The following is an 8384-nucleotide window of genomic DNA, read 5'->3' on the forward strand; positions in this document are numbered from 1 at the left end:
AATTTTTAATTCTAAATAGTATTTCTTTTTTTGAGATTGTATTTAAACACTATTTTAACACATTTTTATAAAATGTTGAATTCCAAGTTTTTCTTTCTACCCTCCTCTCTTTCTTAAATGGTAAGCAGTTTGATATGTTATAATTGTACAATTATGTAAAACACATTTACACATAGTCGAATTGTAAAAGAAAGAGAACATAAGAAAAAAAAACACAAAATAAAGTGAAAACAGTAAACTTCTATCAAAGTCCATAAGTTCTATGAATTTCAATATTTTTCATCATGAGATCTTTGGAATTGTATTCTTTGTTTTGCTTAAAAATAGTTAAATGAAGCAGAGTTGATCCTCACCCAGTATTGCTGTTACTGTACAATGCTGTGGCTGTGTTCATTTCACTTTGCATCATTTCATGTAAATCTTGTCAGCTTTTTCTGAAATCTGGCTGCTTATCATTTTTTACAGCACACTAGTATTTCATTATATTAATATGCCTCAGTTTGTTCAACCATTTCCCAATTAATTAGCATTTTATCAATTTCCAAATTTTGGCCACCATAAAAAGAGTAGATATAAATATTTCTGTACATGTGTTTTCTCTTTTTTATGATCTATTCATGGTAGCATATGTTACTAGCAATGTTACTGCTGATCAAAGGATATACACAGTTAGATAGCCCTTCAGGCACAGTTCCAAATTGCTCTCCAGACTAGTGGATCACTTCACAACTCCCACAATGCCTTAGTGTCTCAATTTTGCCACATCCCCTCCAATATTTATCACTTTCCTTTTCTGTCATATTAGACAATTTGGTAGGTATAGATCACTGCGCTCAGTGTCAGGAAGACCTGAATTATAATCCAGTATCAGAAAATTCCTGGTTGTGAGTCTATGAGCAAATCACTTAATGTTAATTGTATATAGATAAGGGATCCACTGGAGAAAGAAATGGCAACTCATTCCAGTATCTAAGAGAAATAACTTAATAACCAATGACTCAGAGAGTCTGAGTTAACTTCTTTTTGTAAAGATTTTAAAAATTCAGTTTCTGAAGTTTGAGCTAACTTTCTCCTCTATCTAGTTTCCACCCAGCTAGAGCAGACATTGTATTGGGTTCAGGTTGGGGTGGGGCATAAATTTTTTGAAAAATTGCCCTAGGTTGGCAGCTGTTCAATGAAAGCTGGACCTGAACTTTATTTAATATTATATAATTATTACATATATTATCAAATTATTATTATATAATTATCCAGGTTAACTGCCGCCTTGGGAAACACCTGCTCTTCAATAATATGTCAGAAACAAATAATATGTCAGAAAATAATATGTAGGCATAGACATACACTTCATATCCTATGCCAAAATATGATCAAAACTGATACATGATTTGGGCATAAAGGATGATACCATAAACAAATTAGGAGAACAAGGGATAGTTTACCTATCAGATCTTTGGAGAAGGGATACATTTATGACCAAAGTGCATTCTTCCTCAGGGAAGGAGCATGACTATCATGAAGTTTTAGGAGTTGGAGGAGAGAAAACTGAGGATTTCTCAGATAAATCCAGACCCAATTTCAAAGGTCTGTTAATCATTAGGACTCTGGGAAGGAGAACAAAAGGTTTGTTCTTCTAGTAGAAATATTTGACCTCCTGAACCGCTACTTAACTTCTTAGAAGAAGCTGACTAATTAATGAACTGGAGATATTCTAAGGGGTCTAGAAACTGGGTAATCTCTATTTGTTGAAGAAGTCTGAGGTAAACCAAGTCTCTTTGGTTAATCTAGTTTAATGGATTACTTACCTCTAAACAAATCTCCTCTTTATGAAGGAATTATATGTTTTCTTATAAAATCATTAACTAAGGTAGATTGAATTTATAACTTAAATTCAATCTACCTGGGGAATTTGGGAAATAGAGTGCTCATATTGGATAAAGTAAAACAGTTGTAAAACTTGTCAACCTGAGCATCATAAAATTCAGGTCAAAATTTAACAAGTTCATGTTACTTCCAACCATTAAGCAAGATAATGAGAATTGACCAGATTTGTGGAGGGGAGGGAGGGGAGAGTTATCATGATTTCTTATGGCTTGTGACTATATAATCTCCCCTGATTTCTGAAGGGGTGACTTCCTTTTTCCTGAGGAACCCCAGTTTATTGGATGTCCATTTTTCATGAGATTCCTGAATAAAGCTTCTATTCTTCACTTTGAGAGACCTCTGAGAAGTCATTTTGAATTAGGATTTGCCATACCACACAGAAGGATGATGAGACTGTGGACCAGCTGGCATTAGAAGAGAGAAAGGACAGAAGATGGGAAGCAATGCCCACTGCCCGTTCCCTGTTCCAGGGGAGGATATAGGAATGAGGGGCAGAATCCTGTGTAGTTTGGGTGCTAGTTCTAGATTTAGCCAGAAGAAGGAAGCAGAGAGTGAGCAGGAAGAAGATAAGCAAGGAGAGAAGGAGAGAAAGAAAAAAGATGGAGGGAGAGAGTAGAGATGGAGAAAAATATCTTGTTCTTCAAAATAGCCCAACTTCATTCTTTAGATGCCTCCAGATCAGGTTCTAAAACTCCTGGTCTATCTTCTTCCTTGGACCTTCCCTTTCCTCTGGCTTCATCTTTGTTAGCGCTTCCTCTTGGGACCCTCCCATTTCCTAGCAAACTGAGCATCAAAGGCTCTGGGGGATAAGCCTTGGATGATCGCCAGGGCAGTCTAGCCATTTTCTGTGTGCTAGCAAGTCTAAAAGATAAGTTCCAGTTACTTGAACTACTGTTTTGTGAAGATAAGCTGAATACAAGTTAAAAATATACTTAGTTTGAATGACTTAGTTATTTTCATCTTGACAACAATTGAAGACAATCCCAAAAGAATAATAATAAAACACACTATCCGCCTTCATAGAAAAACTCATACTGGCTGAATTCAGGATGAAATATGGTATTTATCTCTTTATTGTTTTTTTCTTTCATTTGAGTCTTCTTGTACAAAATGACTAATATGGAAGTGTCTTACATAGTTGCACATGTATAAACTATATCTAACTGCTTACAGTCTTGGGGAGGGGAGAAAAGGGCAGAGAAGGATAGAATTTGGAACTCAAACATTTAAATAAGAATAGGAAAAAAAGACTTCTGAGGTGGAGCCAAGATGGTGGAATAAAGTCCGAGAGCTGCTCCAGTTCTCCCAGTTTCCCTGGAAAATCACATGACACCAAGCCTCTGAATAGAGTCTAATGGAACGAACTTTCTAGCTCAACACAGACTGGAAAAAAGTTCAAGAAAAATCAGTCTCACTGGGGTGAAAAGTGTGTTCAGGCTATCTCAGAGAGACTGTGGGAAAGTTTGGTGAGAGGGTCTTAATCAAAGCAAATCACACTGAAGACGCTCAGTCCTGGCTCAGTCTAAGAACAAATCAGTAGGTCAGCTTCCAGTCCCACCTCAGAAGGCAAACTGTGAAACCAGACTGTTTCCTCAAAAGGGCAGGCAAAGCTTCCTCCTGCAAACACAGGGGGCCTTTGTGCTCAAAGCCAAGGCTCAGAGCTGCACAGAAAGGTTGGGACAGGACCCCTTATTTCCGAGAAGCAGAGTGCGTTTTTAAAAGAAAAAGGGGAAGAAACCACACAAAAAAATAACCTAAATATAGACATCAAAAAGATAATGCCCTCAGTATTGGCGAAATTCCTTGAAAAGATCAGTAACATAAAAATAGAGGAAATATAATTAGAGAAAAATTTCAAAATAATGATTATTAGGAGTATGTAGAAGGTCAAAATGAGACTCCAAGAACACCAGTTCACCCAATCCTCCTTAAGAATAAATCCTGCTTGCTTGCCATCTGGGGGAGAGGGTGGAGGGAGGGAGGGGAAAAATCGGAACAGAAGTGAATGCAAGGGATAATGTTGTAAAAAATTACCCTGGCGTGAGTTCTATCAATAAAAAGTTATTTAAAAGGAGAGAGAGAGAGAGAGAGAATAAATCCTGCCAAACAAAGGATAGACACTTCTTAGAAATTAGCCAAAGTAGACTATATAGTTTCTTTCCCCAGATCGCTCCTCTAAGAAGGGGAAAACACTTGTCTCTTCTGCCACCCCCAGTCATCACCCTGAACTCACTCTCTCTACCACCTCTGCATTACTTGACAGACTGAATTATACACCACTTATTCCATCCTCAGGAGCCTTTCCCCTGCCCACCCCCAAATTCCTCAGGAGATTTCTGGGTCACATGTTTCTGTGGAAAGCTGAAAAGAATCACAGGCACAGCTGTCTTTGAAAGGGAAAAATGGATACCTGGGGTCAATCCAAAGATTGGAATAAGAACAGAATGAGCACAGGGAGTTGACACCCACTGAGATTTTTATGAGGACTACCCTTTAATATTGTCCAATTACTCTTCCCCTACCCATCTGTGCTCCCACATCACCATTACCTGGACAACTGTGCTTTGTCCACAAATAACAAATATAAATACCCACTTCCATTGAATAAGCCACTGACAGGATCCCATGCACATGCCACATAAAAGTGTTTTTGTGAAGACTTTCTGCAAGAAAACAACAAGGGTCAAGTACATAACCATTCAAATGTTCAAAATTACCCTCTGGACTGTCAGCTTTGGCTAAAGGAGCTCCCAAAAAACAGAGAGTAAGAGCCTTCTCCAACTAAATCTGTCTGCTGGCCCAGCCCTCCCATTGAAGACACAGAAGTAGAAAGACATGAATTGAGATCCCATAGATCCCCAAAAGGTAGCACATCACCACTTTTCTGTGCTCATGTCTTCTCATACAGGAAACATCCCAAATAAGAAAAGAGGCCAGTAGCCTCAGGGATAGAAGGTGTTATTGGGAGTTCTAGGGATCCAGAGACAATTCTTTAGTTCCAGTCTCACACTTCTGAGGAAAGAAGATTTTTCAGTCTCTGATATGTCTTATAGTCCCACAACTTCTCTCTCTGTATTAGTTTATAAGCAAAACACCCCAGAAAATCCCAAAAACTGTTGATTACAGGGATTACTGGTATTATTATTGGCTTAAATTAGTTAGGGAAAGGGTGGAGGCAACCAGTGCTCATATCCCTCTCAAAATTGGCCTTTAGGGCCCTGCCTTATAATAAAATATTGAAATAATGAAAATTATACTTACGTCTCATATCAAAAAACATGATTGAATAATATATGTGTGATATTAACCAAAAGCCAGTGATGTTCCTTATCATATATGCCACCTGAGGATCCATTGGTTTTGTCTCTTCCTTACCTGAAAGATATCATGTAACTCAGAAGAATCTGCCTCACATACTCTGTCCTACCACAGGTAAAGGCATTACATATTAGTTTGTGGAATCTCCTCCCCAAACAGGTCAATTATAGGGACATCCTTCTCCGGGAGAGGGGAATTGACGGCCTGCACAGGGAGGAGGATGAACATCTGACTGAGCATAGGGAAAACAGGGGCCATGGTCATAACTACAGGTTTCCCAACCACTAACCCCATCCCTAGGTCTCTCAGTACCCTGCTGCTCCCTCTTCCATTCCTTGCATCCATTCCTTGTCCACATTCATTCATTCATTATTCATTCTTTCATTTATTTATTTATTTGATTATTTTTGCTGAAGCGATTGGGGTTAAGTGACTTGTTCTCTGAGACCAGATTTGAACTCAGGTTTTCCTAACTTCAGGGGTGGTACTCTATCCACTGAGCCATCTAGCTGCTACAGAGCATATGTATTAAGAATAAAGTTAGAGTTCAGAGGGGACTACAAGGAGTGTATTAGTTATGATGACGTACTTCTTTCTATACTCTACAAAGTCAGCCAAGCACTTAGTTAATAACCATTTATTATCTTCTATGTGCTAAACATTGTGCTAAGAGTGGGGAATTAAAAAAAAAGTGAAAGACAATTTCTGCTCTGAAAGAGCTCACAGTCTAAAAGGGTAACAATTTATAAACAGCTATGTGCAAATATGCTATATTGAAGATAATAAGAAAGTCCTATGTTCAATTATTCCTTCTTTCCTTCATTTTTCCTTCCATCATTTCCTTCCTCTCTCCTTTTTTTCCTTCTTTCCTTTTCTCTTTTTTCCTTCCTTCCTTCCTTCCTTCCTTCTTTTTTCTTCATTCCATTGGTTTTCCTTCCTCTCCTTCCTTCCTTCCCTTTCATTTATTCCCCTCTTTCCTTTCCTCTCTCTGTTCATTTATCCATACCTTCTTTCCTTCATTCCTTCCTCCTTTTCTTCCTTTTTTCTTTCATTCCCTGGTACTGAGCACAGTGCTTGGCAAATATGAGGGAGTTAATAAATATTTATTGAATTGAATTATTTTCAATTGCACCTCAGCAATAATGCCCATGGTATGTGCTGTTATTAACTCCATTTTACATATGAACAAACTGAGGCTGAGAGTAAGGGAATGACATAGGATCACTTAATTAGCAAATTGATGAGAAAGTGAACTCAGATATTTCTTATTCCAACTCTGAGCATCTACTGCACCACTTGGCTCCTTCTGAACAAGGCTATACTCAGAATCTCATTCTTTGCCTTATTTTATATTACATCATGAAGAAGGGTTCAAAGGAATAATATTGATACCTGTGATATTTTCCTATTAATTTATTAATCATTAAAATCATGTATGTGTCAAATTCAGTAGTTTCCCACATCAGAATAATATCAGGCACTTCCCACAACATATTACCAACAAAGTAACATTTTTGATATCAACTTTACTTTTGATCTCCCATGCTGCTTCCCATAATATATGCCCTATCCTGATAAGAATTATGCTTTTTGTCAACATATTTGAAAGGCCAAAGTATTTCTTAGTCAAATTAGATTGGAAACTTCTGATCTTTGGCAATTCCAATGTACTATCAATATAGTACTGATTGCTCTGTCTCTATATTTTTCTCTCTTTTTTCTCTATCTGTCACAGTTTCTATGTTTCTGTCTCTGTTTCTATTTCTCTGTGATCCTTTGTCTCTCTTTGTTTCTCTCTGGTTCTTTGTCTCTCTCTCTTCATGTATGTGTGTGTGTGTGTGTGTGTGTGTGCGCGCGCGTGCGCGCGTGTGGGTGTGCTGGATACAAGGACCTAGACAAAATGATACTTTTTTGACACTCATTTCTTGCTACTTTCTTATTTCTTCCTTGGTTTCCCTTTTTTCTCTTTCTCCCTCTCCAACTTCCCACTTTATTTTTCTCCTTCTGTTGAAACCTTAAAAATGGCACTTGAACCTAACAGAACAGTGAGAAAGAAAAAGAAAAAATGTTCACCTTATGTAGGTAGTTCTATAAAAACAGCATCTTACCTAGAACACACCCTTTATGGTGCATTCTCCCAGATTTACTTAGGAATGATTTTCTTGACTTCATACCAGAACTATAACTTTTCCATGCTGGTCTATCCCTTTGGATTTAGTTACCTACCATTGAAACTGTGGTGAGACATGTTGTTTATACTTTCTCAGAATGGACCCATACCTATTTCTTCCTCTGATGGGACAGGTGGACATAATCATGAGCAACCCCATGCTACCAAGAGGCAGGATTCAAAATCTTGTCTCACCAGAAATCAAAACAAATCTCTCTCCCCATTCTCATGTGATGGATTAAAAGTTCAAGAAATATAATTCTTGGGTAATTAATTATATTATTAGTTGTGGCTAGGAAAAATTAATAAAACAATAATCACTTGACTGTTTCTTGTAAGCCAAAAATGAATTGTGGCAGCTCACTGACACATATCTCCTTGGTAAAGTGAGTATTCTATATAGATGGCAATCAACTTTGAGTAACAGCAAATGAGAAAAATGAAAATTATAATGGGAAATGTTATTTTAATGAGTGGTGATTTTAATCATATCCCTCTTATTCCCAAACTTTCCTTAGTGTGGTCCATCAAGATAAATTATCTATGTCCATCTGTGTTAAATTCAATCTTATTATCAGAGCTATTTTTCATGAGCTAATTTGATCTAGTAGAGAATGAAGAAATAGGAAACGAAAAAAAAAAAAATTCTGGACCTGTCCAACTGTAAGTGGTTATTCACATAGTAAAGCCATAATCATTTCTCTTGCTGGATTCATAAAATAATACAATCAGTCATATACTTGTAAGCCTTCTAGATCATCTTCTCCAATTATCTGAAGTCTAAGAAGTAGTAATATGACTCCATATGAGTTACTGAAGACATGGAGAGAAAGAAGAGTAAAAGAAAATGAACCGGGAGAATTGGATTCAGAAGGTAAAAATAACCCGGGAAGAAAAACAAAAATGCAGATAGTTCACATTCGTTTCCCAGTGTTCTTTCTTTGGGTGTAGCTGCTTCTGTCCGTCATTTATCAATTGAAACTCAGTTAGGTCTCTTTGTCAAAGAAATCCA

At 37.3% G+C, this 8384-nt stretch overlaps 1 long non-coding RNA gene across 1 annotated transcript; it reads right to left on the reverse strand.

The window, feature by feature from the left end:
- Positions 1-2702: 2702 nt before the first annotated feature.
- On the reverse strand, positions 2703-5286 carry LOC127544659 (uncharacterized). Its single transcript, XR_007949507.1, has 3 exons — positions 5146-5286; positions 4434-4547; positions 2703-3825 (listed from the first exon to the last, which is right to left on the reverse strand). It is a non-coding gene; the product is annotated as an uncharacterized LOC127544659 (long non-coding RNA).
- Between the last annotated feature and the right edge of the window lie 3098 nt (positions 5287-8384).

This window comes from Antechinus flavipes, chromosome 1 (assembly GCF_016432865.1).
Source record: "Antechinus flavipes isolate AdamAnt ecotype Samford, QLD, Australia chromosome 1, AdamAnt_v2, whole genome shotgun sequence".
NCBI lineage: Eukaryota > Metazoa > Chordata > Mammalia > Dasyuromorphia > Dasyuridae > Antechinus > Antechinus flavipes.